A 15,064-nucleotide genomic window follows, 5' to 3' on the forward strand; every position below is an offset into this window, starting at 1 on the left:
TTTGGCCTGTTTTGTGAGCCAGAGGCATAGAGAGGATTTATGGGATTCTGAAACGTGTGCTCTGGCCTTCAGCAAGCTAGTCATCTATAAATTCCAGTTCTCACTGGGAGAAATTCTGGGAGGTGGGATGAAGCATCCTTGTCTTAGTGCTTCAGGGGAACGAGAGAGGCTCAGACTATGGTAGAGAGAGTAGCATGTCATTTTATGGTGTGTGTGTGTATGTACATGTGCTTGTTGCATGTGTGTATATACATGTATATATGTGGGTGTGTGCACATGTGTTGGTGTCTGTGCAGGGTAGAGTTGAAGTTTAGTGTCTCTCTAACCCTTTCTAACCTTATTTTTGAAGATAGGGTCTTTCTCTAAATCTAGAAATCTTGATTTGGCTATGGGGGATGGCCTGTGAGCTCCAGAGAGCTGTCTGTCTCTGCCTCCTCAGCACTGGGTTATAGCTGCATGCTTCTGCCTAGCTTCTACTGCTGGGGTCCAAACTCAAGTATTAATGCTCAAGTGGCAACCACGTCTTTATCAATGTAAGCATCTCCCTCGCCCCTCGAATCATATTTCCGAGCTCTAGCTTACTCATAAGTAAAGTGGGGTGTTTTGAGGATTTATGAATGGTGTTTGGTGCATAATATGGGTGACATATGTTAGCGATGAAGACTGCATTTTAGAGCTGTCTGTGAGCAACCTTTGGCCCAGGAAAAACAACAAAAGAAAATGAAACAGGAGCCAGAACATTTTCTACGTCTTTGGTTCCCTCCTGGGAAGGTTTCCCTTCATGACCTGGTCTAACGTCTTTTCCCTCCCAAGGTGGGCTGAGGTGTTTTCAGGAAGAACCCTTCTGCTTGCAGAGCTAGATCCATCAGTCCCAGATTTGGCCCTGGTCATCCACTCATCCAAGTATCTGAGTGCTGGTCTCTTGCTGCAGGTACATAGAGATGACCTCAAGAAGCTCATGGTGCTTAGGATGAGAGAGGTGGGCCTGGAAGCAGGCCATAGCCACATAGACGAGTCTTGATACTGGGTGCATTGATTGTGAGTTAAGCAATATGTAGATAGTGGTGGTGGTGGTGGTGAGATGAGGGTAGGTGGAAATAAGATACTTCAGACAGAGAAAGCTATTACACATTTTAACTCATTAACAATCCCAGGAAGTATGAGGACTAGCTTTATATTACCAAGGAGAAATGAAGGCACAAACCTTAAGAAATCTACCAGCTGCTTCTATTTATGTGTCAAGTAAAGATTGAAGGCAAAAATCAAAACCAGCCAAAGCTCTAGCTCATCATTGGTCAAAGTAGGATTTGGATCCTAGAAGTCTGACTTTTGGTCTGGGTACTTAGCTCTGTTTTTTTTTTTTTTTTTTCCTGTAGCATAATGTCCCAAGAAGAGTCCCTGGGCACTGTCATACCCCTCTTGTCTGACCAGGGTACCTCATGACTCTGGGATGGACACTGGAAACCATATTCCCATTTTTTTCCTTTCAGGAAAAAATAGTTTTTCAGTGACCTCTATAGCTCCTTCCAAGGACAGAGACCCATCATAGCTTAGGCCACATTTTTACAGATCTGACTCTATGTACTACTACTCTCAATGACCCCATTGTACAACTCAACACTAGGTGGGGTATGTGTCCAAGGCCATGCAGCACGAAAGTGGTCCTATTAGGATTAATGCTCAGATCTGTGTGGCTCCAACAGTCACTTTACCATTTTTTGGTAACCTCTCTCCTTTCTCTCTAAAGGTCTGCACTAAATCTTCAAGACTCCAAGAATAAGTCTTATGATAGTTAATAGCTTTGACCACTATGACCAAATGTCCACAAGAACAGCTTAAAGAGAAGGTGATCTGTATTTTAGATTATGGTTGTGAAAGACTCCGAGAGGAGCCCCTCACTCAGGCCTCAGGACAATAGTGGACACCCAAGAACTCATGACAGACCGAACTTGTTGCAAACCACATGAGGCTTTATTCGGGGAAAGCCAGAGCTCTGGGGACGATTCATATCCCACGCAGGGGTAGAGGAGTCGACCTCGAGGGGAAAGAGTTCCCAGTTTTTATAGGCCCTCAGGGGGGAAAGAGGAAGGGGGAGATTAGGGGATTTCCAGATCTAAACAATGTCTATTCTCAAGAAATGGGTATGGGAGGGGTACAAGGAAAGAGTCTAATGAAGGTGCAGCAATGGGCACACACCTGGTCAGAACATTGGCAGACACACGGGTTCAAGGAGTGGCCAGAGCATTGTGCACCTCTATTTTTCTAAATCAGTGAAGCTAGTTCTGCTAACACCGACGTCTATCTTGCCAATTTCAGGGCTTCTGTGTCCTTTTACATTCTGCCAGGATCTTTCAGTTGCAGAAATTTTAGTTCTTGCTTCTTGGCTCCATTGATTCTGGACTTGTGGTGAAGCAAACATCATGTGGATTGGAGTTTGAGGCAGAGGCTGCACACTTTATGGAGGATGGGAAAGAAAGAGCATGCCAGAGGGGAGGAGGAGAAAGGGGGGAGGAATGAAGGGAGAGAGAGAGAAGAGGAGGAGAGGGGAGAGAAGAAAGGGAGGGAAAAGAGAGGGGAGACAAGAGGGGGGAAAGAAAAGAGAAGAATCGAAATTGAGAATGTGTCTGGAACAAGCTACAGATCCTAAACCAACACCTCAGGGGCCTCTGTTCTCCAGTTCGGCCTTGTCCTGCAGATGTGTCCAACTTTTTGATATTATATGACTGTGGTGGTTTGAATAGGAATGGCCCCCATAGACTCGTGTGTTTGAATTCATGGCCCATTGGGAAAGGCACTACTAGGAGGTGTGGCCTTGTTAGAGAAAGTATGTCACTGGGGAGGTGGCTTTAAGGTCCCATATGCTCAAGCCACACCCAATGTATCTGGAAGTCTCCTTCTGCTGCTTGCAGATCAAGACGTAGAACTCTTAGCTTCTTCTCCAGTTTCATGTCCGCCTGCATGCCACCATGCTTCCTGCCATGATGATAATGGACTAAACCTCCGAACCTGTAAGCCAGCCCCAGTTAAATGTTTTCCTTTATAAGAGTAGCCACAGCCATCGCAGCAATAAACCCTAATTAAGACCTTGTCAAATGCAAAGTTCATATGTAGAATAACATAGTTGATTTCAAAAAGAAAATCACACACACACACACACACACACACACACACACACTCACACATGCTTGGGATTCACTCATAGCTATCCTTGGCCATTCCATAGCCTGCAGGTTGGACATTCCTGGCACACAACACAGGAGTCTGTGGCAGACACATCATATTCAAATCACAATAGATCCAGAGTCAGCAACACAGAGCCAGACTAAGAGTCTTAAGGATGAACTCCTATCTAGGAACCCTCCTTGGGGTCACCCCCATTCACCTAGAGTGTCCAACTGGCTGAGTTGAGCCAAAGTGCTTGATGTTGGCTAATTTGCTCTTAATTCCTTAGGAGCATAGAACAAGCCTATCCTAAAGAGATGCAGAAATCAATGGCCAGGAGAAAGACAGAGCAACTTGCTGAGCAGAGTGCAAAGGAGGAATTGGGCTTTAAAAGGCTCCGACAAACTCTTTGGAGCACAGCTGGTATGCGGAGAGTAAATGACTGCTTGTATCGATTCATATTTTTCTCCAGGTTGGAAAGAAGAGAGCAGTAATAAACTAAGGTGAGGGGCCTGGGTAGCCTTGTGATGCTGAGGTAATTATTGTGCAGTTAGAAGCCTAGTGATTTTTTACTTTTCAGAGGCACAGAGAGCAATTGAGGGCGGGCATGGGTTTCCAAATGATGGAAGTGAGCAATCAGGATCAATTAGTAGGAAATAGAATTAGCTTGAGGGAAAAAATCACCAGCAGTCCAGAACACCGCTTAACACTGCGTTCTTTTCTATTTCCTTTGTGCCTAGCTGGATAAAGGCTGTGCTAGAGGGAGTGGGAGGCCTGCTGAGAGAGAGGGCAGGCCATATATTCCCAGGCCTGCCTGCTCTAGGGCCACGCTGCAAGCCTGTGTCTTGATTGCCAACTTCAGTGCCAAGATACATGGCAGCTGTTCCGGAGTCAATGCCGTAGCAGCGCCCAGCTGCAGGATGAGGCGGGGCTGCATGAGTATGCTGAACCTACACCCGGCCCCAAGTAAATGAAAGGGGTGCTGCAGGTGGGAGGTGGGAACCTTGCAGACATTTAGAGAAGAACCTTAGAGCACCCACAGGCCAAGCAAGCTCTCTGCCCTCTGCTTGACCATCCTGGTTACCTCTCTGGCTTCATTTCCACTTGACATTCACTTTCACGGTCTGCTGCAGGTGGGACTGACTTCCTTGACGTTTCCTGCCCAGTGTGCACCCTCTGCTTAGAGCCTTTGCTGGATTGCCTTGGTCCTGTGGCCACTTGTCCAGACCGTGCTATAATCTGAACTCTACTACTTCACTCTGCCTCGCAGTGCAACCTGCTTCCACTTGGATCGCTCTATTTATAATGAAGCTGCCCCCATTCCAACTTTCTCTAATCCATAGCTCTTCCAAGAAATGTATGTTATTTCTGTTCTCATGATGTACCTAGTGTGTCTACCACTCATCTCCCCTCCTCTGGAAGACATGCTCTGTGAGGGCATTCTTCATTGAATGATGGTATCTCACAGATGAGAGCAGGGTTGGCTAGGTGGAAGGCTCTTGGTAAATGCTGGCTGAGTGAAGGACAAAGCTCAGACGGTAAAGTGCTTGTTGTGTGAGTGTGGACTTGAATTTGATCCCCAGTGGTCATACAAAAGCCAGGTATTATGGTGTACACTTAGAATCCCACACTGGGGAGGTAGAAATGAATGAATCCCTAGGCAAGCCCAAGTCTTGGCGAAAGACCCTGGCTCAGAACACAGGTAGTTGTTGCCTGAAAAGAAATGGCACTTGAGGTTATCCTCTGGCCTCCAATGGACACACATAAATTCACATCCATGCATAACACACACACCCAAATGCATGTACATATGCATGCACACACACACACACACACACACACACACACACACACTCAGGCACACTCACAGAGCCCCAAATCAAAATCAGCACACTCTTCTCACAGTTGATGAGTGGGAGGCAGAGTTGGGTAAGATTTGCCCTGGGAACACCAGAGCCAGAATGGGGTGCCATGTCTGCTAATCTCAATTTATCTTCTTCATTTTCCCAGCTTGACAAAGGACAGAGAGAAGCTTCGTCTGGATGCGCTCGACATGCCCGGGCTTTACCGAGGCGTTCTCTGATTGTGTCAGCCAGTGACTTGTGAGTTCCCATCACCCCCATCATCTTCTCTGTACTTATGCTCACTGACCCACTTGGCCTTCAGGGCTCAGCTTTATTGTTCTTGTTGCCTCTGGGAGAGCCACCTCGATGGTCCAGAGGAGATCAGACTCTGACTGAAAGCCCGTGGCATGCCCTGAACTCAGCAGGCATGTGGCGATCACATGGCTCACTGCTCGCCTGTCTTTTCCACTTTGGTGGTTGCTGTCTGAGGCCACATAGGGTCTGCCTGGTTCTCTGCTGTTTTTCTAGGGCCTAGAATTGGAAATGACTTTCAAAGAATGTGTGACGAATGGGTAATGATGTTCCTGATCAATAAAAGTGAAGGCAGATAGTATCTGGCTTGCTGGGAGAGCTGTATCTCACATAGCTTTGCACCGCTCCTGGGAGGCAGAGTTACTGCTCTGTCTGAGCAGGGCAGTAGTGAGAGGACGATCCATAAGGTCAGTTCTCTCCTTTTACCACTTTGGGGGTTCTGGAGATCAAACTCAGGCCATCTGGCTTGTACAGCAAGCAGCTTTCCTGGCTGAGCCACTTTGCTAACTCCTAGTTCTAGAACGTTTCCACTTTCCCAATGGGAAGCTCTACCCCCGATACATGCTGATTCTCTAGCCCCCTTTTCACACTGGTGGCCACTACTCCGATGTTTATCTGAGCTTATCGTTGCTAGGCAACCCACCTAAGAAGCTTTAGATAATAATATCTCTATTTCTGCATCTGGCTTATTTAATGCAGTAAAACATTTTCAAGGATCTTTCACTCTGGCCTGGATCAGAACTTTTTTTTCCTTCCCACTCACGTATCAGTATAGACACCAGTTTGTTACTTGTCTGCAGACAGACACTGGGCTGTCCCTACTTTGGCTACAATGATTTTGCTGTGATGAACAGTGGTGCACAAGTGTGTGTCTGAGTCCTCAGTTTCAGTTCTAACAGCTGTGGCTGGGTCATATGGAAGCCACGGTCAGATGGGGTTCCATTTGGCGAGTCTACATTTCCACCAGCAATGCACACACTGTCCAGCTTCTCTATATCACAGCTCACCTCACCTTCTCCTCCACCTCCTTCTCTTTCCCCATCTTCATTCTCTTTCTTTTTTCTGAATAGCCTTGGATAGCTTGGGAATGAAGGCTGGCCTCAAACTTGTGGTTGTTTTGCCTCAGCCTCCTGTGTACAACGGATTGCAAGGCATGTGCCATCACACTGAATCACACTGGATTTCCTCCTCCTCCTTCATCATCATCTCTTCCTCCTCTTCCCCCTCCTCCTTTCCCCCTCCTCTTTTCTCTTTGACTTAATGTGTGTCTGTTGCAAACACTGTGAGAGCAGGCATGTGTATGCCACTGAATGGATGTGGAGGACAGAGGACAGCTATACTGACAGTGGCTGAGTTCAGGGAATCCAACACAGGTCATCAGCCCTGAACAGCACATGCTTTTATCCACTGAGCTATCTCACCAGCACTTTGCTTCTTTCTGATAGCTGCCATCCTATGAGTTATGAAGTATGAGGTATGATAAGCATATCACTAGTGACTAATACTGTTGGGCAACTTTTCATGCTCTTATTGGCTGGCCCTGTACACGTCTTCTTTGGCCACAGATCTGAATTGCCTGCTCTAGTCCCCCTAGTGCAGGACTGAAATGGAGGGGAATGTCCTGGTATCTGCCCTCACCCTGTTAGGGGAAGCTGGGCCTGTGAAAAGCTTGGCCAAAAGACTGAGATCTGGATTGGTATCTTCAGAGCCAGAGCAGGAAGGGAAACCAAGTGCTTCCGGGTCTTCAGGATGGACACCCAGCATGGTTCATAAGAGATGGGAGGCTCTGGTACCAGAGTCCTTGTGTAATGGAAGTCCCCAGGGCTGGAATTTAGGGGGTTGGGTGGGGACAAGTGGATCGAAGGGGTGACATTAGAGAGGAAACAGGCAAGGGATAAGAAAGGCCACAGCAGCCATTGTGGGCTGGGGAGTCTGCATCACTGAGAACAGGCTAAGCCTCTGCTCTGCCATCACCAGCCAGACCAGGTTCCAGCTGCTAGATTCTCTGTAGCTCTGAGTCTCTCACAACCTGGGCCCATCAACTTGTTTTTCCACTTTTATTCCTCCATGCCCGTTGGTTTTACAGTGTTTATGGGTGCTGATGTGTGTGCTTGTGTTCTGTGAGTGATCCTAGACTGGAAGGATATATGGAGAGAATACTGTTGATGGGGTGACTTGTGTCTACCTGACAGGGAGCTGACGTTTGTTTCTGAGCAGCCTCTGACTTTGGCTTCATAGCACAAAGAAGAGAGCACAGGGCTTGGAGTCAAGCCATACAGGAAGAACTGTCTATAACTGACCTGTAAGGAGAGGGTGACCCTCCAGAGCAGGTAGGAACTCTCCCTTCTCTATTAAGGCAGCAGGAACATGGGCCTGTTTCCTGAGCATCTCTGTATAGTGGTCTACTGTAAATGTCTCAGTCTCCCTTCAAGGTATCAAAGCATACCCTTTATTTAGGAAACTGTGACAAACAGCAAAGAGGCTAGCTGGCAAGATGGCTGAGTGGGTAGAGGTACTCGTCACCGAGCCTGACAATCTGAGTGGTGGAGGGATGGACTCCTGTGACTGTCTTCTGACTCCCACAAGGGTGCCGTAGCATGTACACATGCACACACACATTCACTAACTAACCAAACAACTAAGTGCACTAGTGGCTGAAAGGTTAGTATTATGGCTTGAATGTGAAATGCTCCTGTAGGCGGGTATTTGATTACCCACTCTCCAGCTGGTGCCACTATTTTGGGAAGGTTGTGGAATTTTAGGAGGTGAAGGTTGGCTGGCAGAGGTGAGTCACTGGGCACAGGCTTTTGGGACTTATGGCCTGGCCTGCCTTCTAGTCCTGCTCTAGACTCCCTCACCAGTTTCCTGGTGATCATCTGCTGCTGTGAACCCCCACCATAGACACACCTGCTTCTCAGACCATGCCTTCTCTGCCATGATGAGCTGAACTCTAACTCTGGAGGCCAGGCGTTTTGTCATAGAGCCAGGAAAAGCAACAGTTAGCTCAGAAGCTAGCTTCTTGTGTTCCAGTTGTTCAACAGTCATAATGAGAAGCACCGTGAAGGGAGGGGCTGTGTGCTCATCAGCCTGGCTCCCCAGGGTGATATTGACCTCCTTAGACAAAAGCTATTTAAGCATCATCCAGCTCCCCACTCACCTACTTTGTCTGATTGTGCATATTCTGCAGGACCATCTCTGCTTCTGTGTTAGCCCATGGCCTGGTCACACCAGGGGCCTTATTTAGAATGGACACACTCCTTGCCCAAAGCCCTCATACATATCTGCTCTAGGGGAATCAAAACACAGCCTTCATGTGGCTGAGTTTCATTATTTTGTTTCTGAATTTCTATGTTTTTCTTGTTCTGTATGCTACTGCAGAGGCTGCCGTGGTAGAGAAAGATGCAAGCTTGACCCCTATGTACCTGTAATGGTTGCTGTATAATGTAGTCTTAGTTTGGTCCTAACTCGGACTTTTCCTGGACAGATGTGAACAAGTATCTGTTCATTCCAGGAACTAATGACAGACCAAAGAAATGGTTCCACCCAAGTCTGGCTTAGAATCAGAGAGCTTCCTAGGGTTTCTTATGGGAGCCTTACTGGGGTTCCTTATGGGAACATGGCGACTCAAAGGCAGCAACATCTCTCTAAAGCCCACTCCAGGGTGGATAATGACTCATAAAGCTGTATTCTTGGAGTCCACGTGTGACTTGTAAGCATCTCTAATAGTCGGGGAACCTTTTTCTTCCTGGAGATTGTTAATGCTTCCAAGCTTCTAAGTTTTGATAACTTCTCCAGGTTGGTTTGTATAATTTACTTCCTTAATTTTATGAGCCTATGAGCCTTAGGAAGGAATGATTCACCACAGCACAAGTCCATCATACTAGGTATGGCATCAGCACGGTTATTTCCAGACCCCACTTCCTTAGATAGGTCTCTCAGAGTGATCCTTAAACCTTAAGGGAGAATTTTATGAGTCGAATTCACTCGTAGTGCCCAAGCATTTGGCTAGATGTTATTTCTGGGCGTGTCTTTAAAGATGTTTTTGGATGACTTAATATCTGGCTTAGTAAGCCGAGTAAGGCAACCACCCTCCTTGATGTGGGTGAGCCTCAGTCAACCCACCTAAGGCCTGAAGGAAGAAGGAAAGAATTTGTTCTTTCTGCCTGACTTAGAACTGGGGCATTCACCTTCCATCTTTGGGTTTGGATTGAACTGTGCTTACACCATTGGCTCTCTTGGATGTCCAGCTTGCTGACTGGAGATCTTAGACTCTCACCCCATCACTGTGTAAACCAATTTGCTATAGCAAGCCTCTCTCTGATTCTTTTTCCTATTGATCCTGTTTATCTGGAGAAACCAGACTCACACAGGTTAGGCGAAGAGGACAGAACTGGGTGTCTTGTCTGCTTGATGGTTTAATTAATTTCCTTCCTCTAACTATTTTAATTAATTTCCTTCTTTGAACTATACAGAGGTGTATATTGATGAAAGGGTCTTGTAACATTGCAGTAGCCTTCTCATTTCATTATTTTTGCAATGTTTTTTCTTTTGTGATTTTAGTTTATAGGCTGGGTTGCTTTCATGAGTGACCTCCTGCCTGGCTCTCTGTGGTTATTTTTGATCAGAGCTGCTGTCCCAGAGAGGCCCCATTCCAGGAAGGCCTGGCAGAAAGGGGAGCATATGTCAGGGGGCTGGGGAAGCGGGCAGAAGCCATTTCTGTCAGTTTAATGTTTTATAAGAGTTCATGTAGCAATGTATATTAAACAAGTCCCATGGTGGGAGAATTCAGAATAAATTACCACTGGCAATTTCCTGTTTGGCATTGATCTTGTAGATTGGAGCTTCAAGACAGGAATAGCCATTTATTATTCTGCCAACATAGATATGGAATGTTTCACAAACTCCTCAGGAGCCTATAATGACAGAGTCTCAGAGATCAGCCATGCTAACTCCACAGAACAGGGATGAGGCTCAGAGACCCAGAGAGACCCGAGGTTACTTCTACAGAAGGATGTAATCGGGCTCTGGTTCTAGTCAGGTTTTGGCACCCCAAGCACAGATTTTCAGAGGGGTGAAGGATGGTTTTAAGGTAGCCAAAGTCTGTTGTTACTCATTGAGGGTTCCTAACCAGAGCCATTGGCTGGCATTTCCCCTACATGTTCGTTCTTAGTGTGTGTATGGCTCAACTCCCAGGTATTTTGAACTCTGGTTCTTTTGGATCCTAAGGACATAGATAGTGCCTCGGAGAAAGCACTGAGGGCCTGGATGCCCAGTTCTTTAGTGGGAACTTTGCTTCTGACTTCGCTTTGTGTTAGAGGGTGATAATCCTCAACTTGCTTCTGTTATCTGATGACAGAGCAAATGCTGAAGAGCCCTCTTTATAGCAAATGGCCTCTTCATAGCAAATCCATGGGTTAGTGCTGGTGAGAACATACTTCTGATAGGCTGGCAAGATAGCTAGCCTGCTGCAAGGCTGAGGGTCTGAGCTGGAGAACCTACACTTTAGAAGGAGAGTATCTGCTCCTACAAGTTGTTCTCTGGCTGCCCGATGTGCACCGTAGCATGCACATGCATGCATGTGTATCTAACAAGTAAGTAAATAGATACTTGAAAAAAGAAAGTATCTCCTGATGAGGGCACCTATGTCTTCTTAAAATTGTCTCGTGTTGTCTCACAGCCCAAGGCACTTCACCTCAGAACTCAGTGTTAATACCAGCAGGAGAGAGAAACTGCCTTTTTTACATGGACAAGGGAACTTCAGGGTGCCCTGAACTGTGTCCACCAGGGTCTGCATGATTTCTCTGTATCTAGTTCTCCTTTATAGCCATCATTATATCCAAATTCTCTTTGAGTAGATCCTACAAAGTTGTGTTAGGCATCCACTGCTGTGAAACAAATGGACCCCAGTTTTCAGTCTTTAAACACTTGTTCCTCTGTTGTTGCTTTAGGATGGCATTTCCGGGACAGGTGGGATCCTGGCCTAGAGACTCAGCTGAGTTTGCAGTCAGATGTTGTTGCCTGGAGCTGGAGGACCCCTCTCAAAGGGCTTCACACACAGGGGTAGTGTGGAGTGGTTGGCTAAGGGAAGGACCCCTGTTCCCCTCCACAAAGCTGCATGAGTCTCACACCATGGTGGCAAGTCTTTGAGAGAACAAAGTCTGAGGGTCCCATGCCTTGTTTCTTCTGGTTGCATTTGCCACACAGAACCTGTGTGGTGTATGCTTTTATTTATTTATTTATTTATTTATTTATTTATTTATTTATTTATGGGGGGATGTTGATCTGAAGCAATCAATAGCAGGAGAAAGGAATCTTGGGAGGCTGATATTATTATGGTTTGACTAGGAGATGCACCCTGAGGCTCACGTGTTGGGCATGGGATTACCTATGGTTGCACTTTTGGGAAATCGATGACATCATAATATAAGGTCATTATTGGGAGGTACTGAAGGGCCTAGGTGAAGGAATAGCTCACTGGTAGTGTGCCTTTAGGGGCTATATCTTGCCCAGGCCCTTCCCAGGTTCTTCTCTCATTTGTGTCCCATAAGGTGAAGAAGCCCCTTTGCCCACTGTCTTAGTTAGGGTTTCCATTGCCATGAGCAGACACCATGACCAAGGCAACTCTTATAAAGGACAACATTTAATTGGGCTGGCTTACAGGTTCAGTCCATTATCATCAAGGTGGGAGCATGGCAGCATCTAGGTAGACATGGTGTAGGAGGAGCTGAGAGTTCTACATCCTCATCTGAAGGCCACTAGGAGAAGACTGGCTTTCAGGCAGCAAGGACAAGGGTCTTATAGCCTATGCCCACAGTGACACACTTCCTCTGACAAGGCCAGACCTCCAAATAGTGCCACTCCCTAGCCAAGCATATTCAAATTACTGCAACGACTGCCAGAATGTTTGAGCCTGAAGGCCTAGAGATCCTCTGAAACCCTGGGATAGGAGAACATTTTCTCTTGAGCCATTTAGGTAAGGTATTTTGGTCACAGTTTCTTTTTTTATTAGTCAGGGTCTCTAGAAGAGCAAAACCAATAGCATGGATGTATTTTACGTATTCATTAGAAGCGTATTAATTATATTAGCTTACTCCAAGCTGGGTAGCCCACTAATGGTGGCTATCTGCATGCTGGGGAGGCTTAGAACCTGTAGCTGTCAGTCTATGAGACTGCATGCCTCAGTGTCCCAATATGGTGCCAAAGCCCTGGAAGATTCTGGAGAGTAGCATTCTTCAGTTCATAGTGGTCTGAATCACTGTTCTCTCGCTGTGAAGAGACACTGTGACTAAGGCAACTCATAAAAGAAAGCATTTAGTTGGGGACTTGCTTGTAGTGTAAGAGGGTTGCTCTGATATCATCATGGCTGGGAGTGTGGCAGCACACGGCAGGAATGGGGCTGGAGCAGCAGCTAAGAGCTGGGCCTTGTTGTGGGCTTTTTAAAACTCAAATCCTCCAGTGACATACCTCCTCCAACAAGGCCATACCTCCTAACCCTTCCAAAAAGTTTAACTTGGGACTATACATTTAATATATGAGCCTCTGAGGCTGGTCGCACACCACAGAGGTCTATCCGTTGACCTCCAGATCCAGGATTAGATGCAGTTTCTTGGGTGCATATTTTAAATATAATAACTTTTCCATAGTTGTTCTTGGTCTGTGAACTAAAGAAACATATCATCTCTCTAGTATTGGAATAATGGAACAGAAATAGAGAAGACACAACACTTACTTGTTAAAGAGAATAAAAGAAGACATGGCTAATGGGGGTAGTGGTGGTAGAGAGGGCTTCATAGCTCATCTGAAATACTATTGCTCATGTGGTCAGTGTTTGGGTCAGAACCCAGTCACACCACCTGAAAAAGGTTCCTGACATGCTTTAGTTCTGGCTTCTGTGCTCAGAGGCAGACGAAATCTTGTCAATGTTTCCCATACAAAATGACCAGTGTTGGGGCTGGAGAGATGGCTGCAGTTAAATGTGCCTTCTGCTCTCCCAGAAGATCTGAGTTTGGTTTCCAGAACCTCAATGGATGGCTGACAACTACTCGTAACTTCAGCTTCAGGAGATCTGGTGCCCTCTTCTGGCCTCTGTGAGAGCTGCACTCAGAGGAACACACTCTTGCCCTAACATATATACATATAATAAAAATTAGAAAAAAAATCTTTAAAAAGAAATAGTATTTACTCCTGGGTTATTTTCCCAGCCTTGTTTACAGAGTGGATTGGAGGTCCTAAGACCTGTTTTTCTCCCGTGATCTTCTGTTCTTTTAGTCCAAGCAGGCAGTGTTAACAGGGCAAACACCTCACACTCCCTGTGGGACTCTAAATCTCCTCTTGGCATTCTCGCATTAGACATAAGTCACAATTGCAGATATCTGACAGATAATCTCCCTCCTGTCTGGAGTCTCCTCTGTGGCTGTGGAGGGACAGCACAGCCAGGATCCACGAGAGTGCTTTCCTTTGTTTTCCTGTCTGAGCACCACAGTCTATATCCCTGCAGTCTTAATAAAGGTTTCACGTTGGTTTCCCCAGTTTTGTCATAAGACCGTACTTCCTTGACAGCATCCTGGGTTTGATTTTTGCCTGGAGGCCATTTTAAACTTTTAGTATCACACACTGAATGAAATAACATCTTTATTTTCAAAGCTAGCAAGCTCTGGCTCCTTTATTCATGATAGTTCCTTCTCTAATGTGTCTGATTCTTTTCACATTTTAGTGTAAACTTCTAGAAGCCAGATGACACCTTCCGTGTTCTCCCTGGAAACTTGGAAACACCTTTAATGGGTCACCTACTCCACTGGGCACATTGTTTCGCATTTTATAATGAAAGACAGTATTGCTATACCTCTCTCATTGTATGTTAAAGAGGGACCTCTGTGTACACAGTGGAAGTCAAATTGCAAGTGTGGCTGGATTTAGAGACATGGCCCAGGGAAAAATGGTAAAGGTTATGGGAGACCACAGGGTGACCTCAGTCTATAGCACAGGGGCCTTGTAAGAAGGAGAGAAGCCAGAGTTTATCCTCTCTCACCATCACATTTATGGGTGTCTATTAGCTTATTTTTGTGTACATTTGCAGGCATACATGATGCTGCAGCACGTGTGCAGAGGTCAGAAGACAAAGTGTGGGAGCTGGTTCTCTTCTACTGCGTGGATTCCAGGGATCGAACTGAACTCGGTCAACACACTTGGCTGTCTCACCAGCTCTCTTGTCTTTCTCTGTAGGAAAATAAATTTCCATCATGTGAGCCCTCTAGTCTCTGGTGCTTTTTATGGGTCCTGAGCATCCTAATGCACTACACAGGGTCCTGTTTTCTCCACCTTCGACATTATCTTTCTTACTTCTGTGCACTGTCATGGCTGCAACCTTGAAGGCCACGTGCTCCACAGCTCTCCAAAGTCCTTCCAGCCTGAGCCCTCACAGTTTTAGAATTGGTTCAGCTTTTCTTTTCTCTCTCTCTCTCTCTTCCTTCCTTCCTTCCTTCCTTCCTTTCTTCCTTCCTTCCTTCCTTCCTCTCTCTCTCTCTCTTTCTCTCTTTCTTTCTTTCTTTCTTTCTTTCTTTCTTTCTTTCTTTCTTTCTTTCTTTCTTTCTTTTCCTTCCTTCCTTCTTTCCTTCCTTCCTCTTTCTTTCTTTCTTTCTTTCTTTCTTTCTTTCTTTCTTTCTTTCTTCCTTCCTTCCTTCCTTCCTTCCTTTCTTCCTTCCTTCCCTCCCTCCCTCCCTCCTTTCTTTCTTTTCCTTCCTTCCTTC

The 15,064-nt window shown here is 46.1% G+C and overlaps 1 long non-coding RNA gene across 1 annotated transcript; it reads left to right on the top strand.

Moving 5' to 3' along the window:
- Positions 1–3,907: 3,907 nt before the first annotated feature.
- Gm33098 lies at positions 3,908–14,537 on the top strand. The gene is made up of 3 exons (XR_378420.2): positions 3,908–4,128; positions 5,173–5,264; positions 14,395–14,537. It is a non-coding gene; the product is annotated as a predicted gene, 33098 (long non-coding RNA).
- Positions 14,538–15,064: the final 527 nt, after the last annotated feature.

Source organism: Mus musculus, chromosome 7 (genome assembly GCF_000001635.26).
Source record: "Mus musculus strain C57BL/6J chromosome 7, GRCm38.p6 C57BL/6J".
In the NCBI taxonomy this organism is placed as follows: Eukaryota; Metazoa; Chordata; class Mammalia; order Rodentia; family Muridae; genus Mus; species Mus musculus.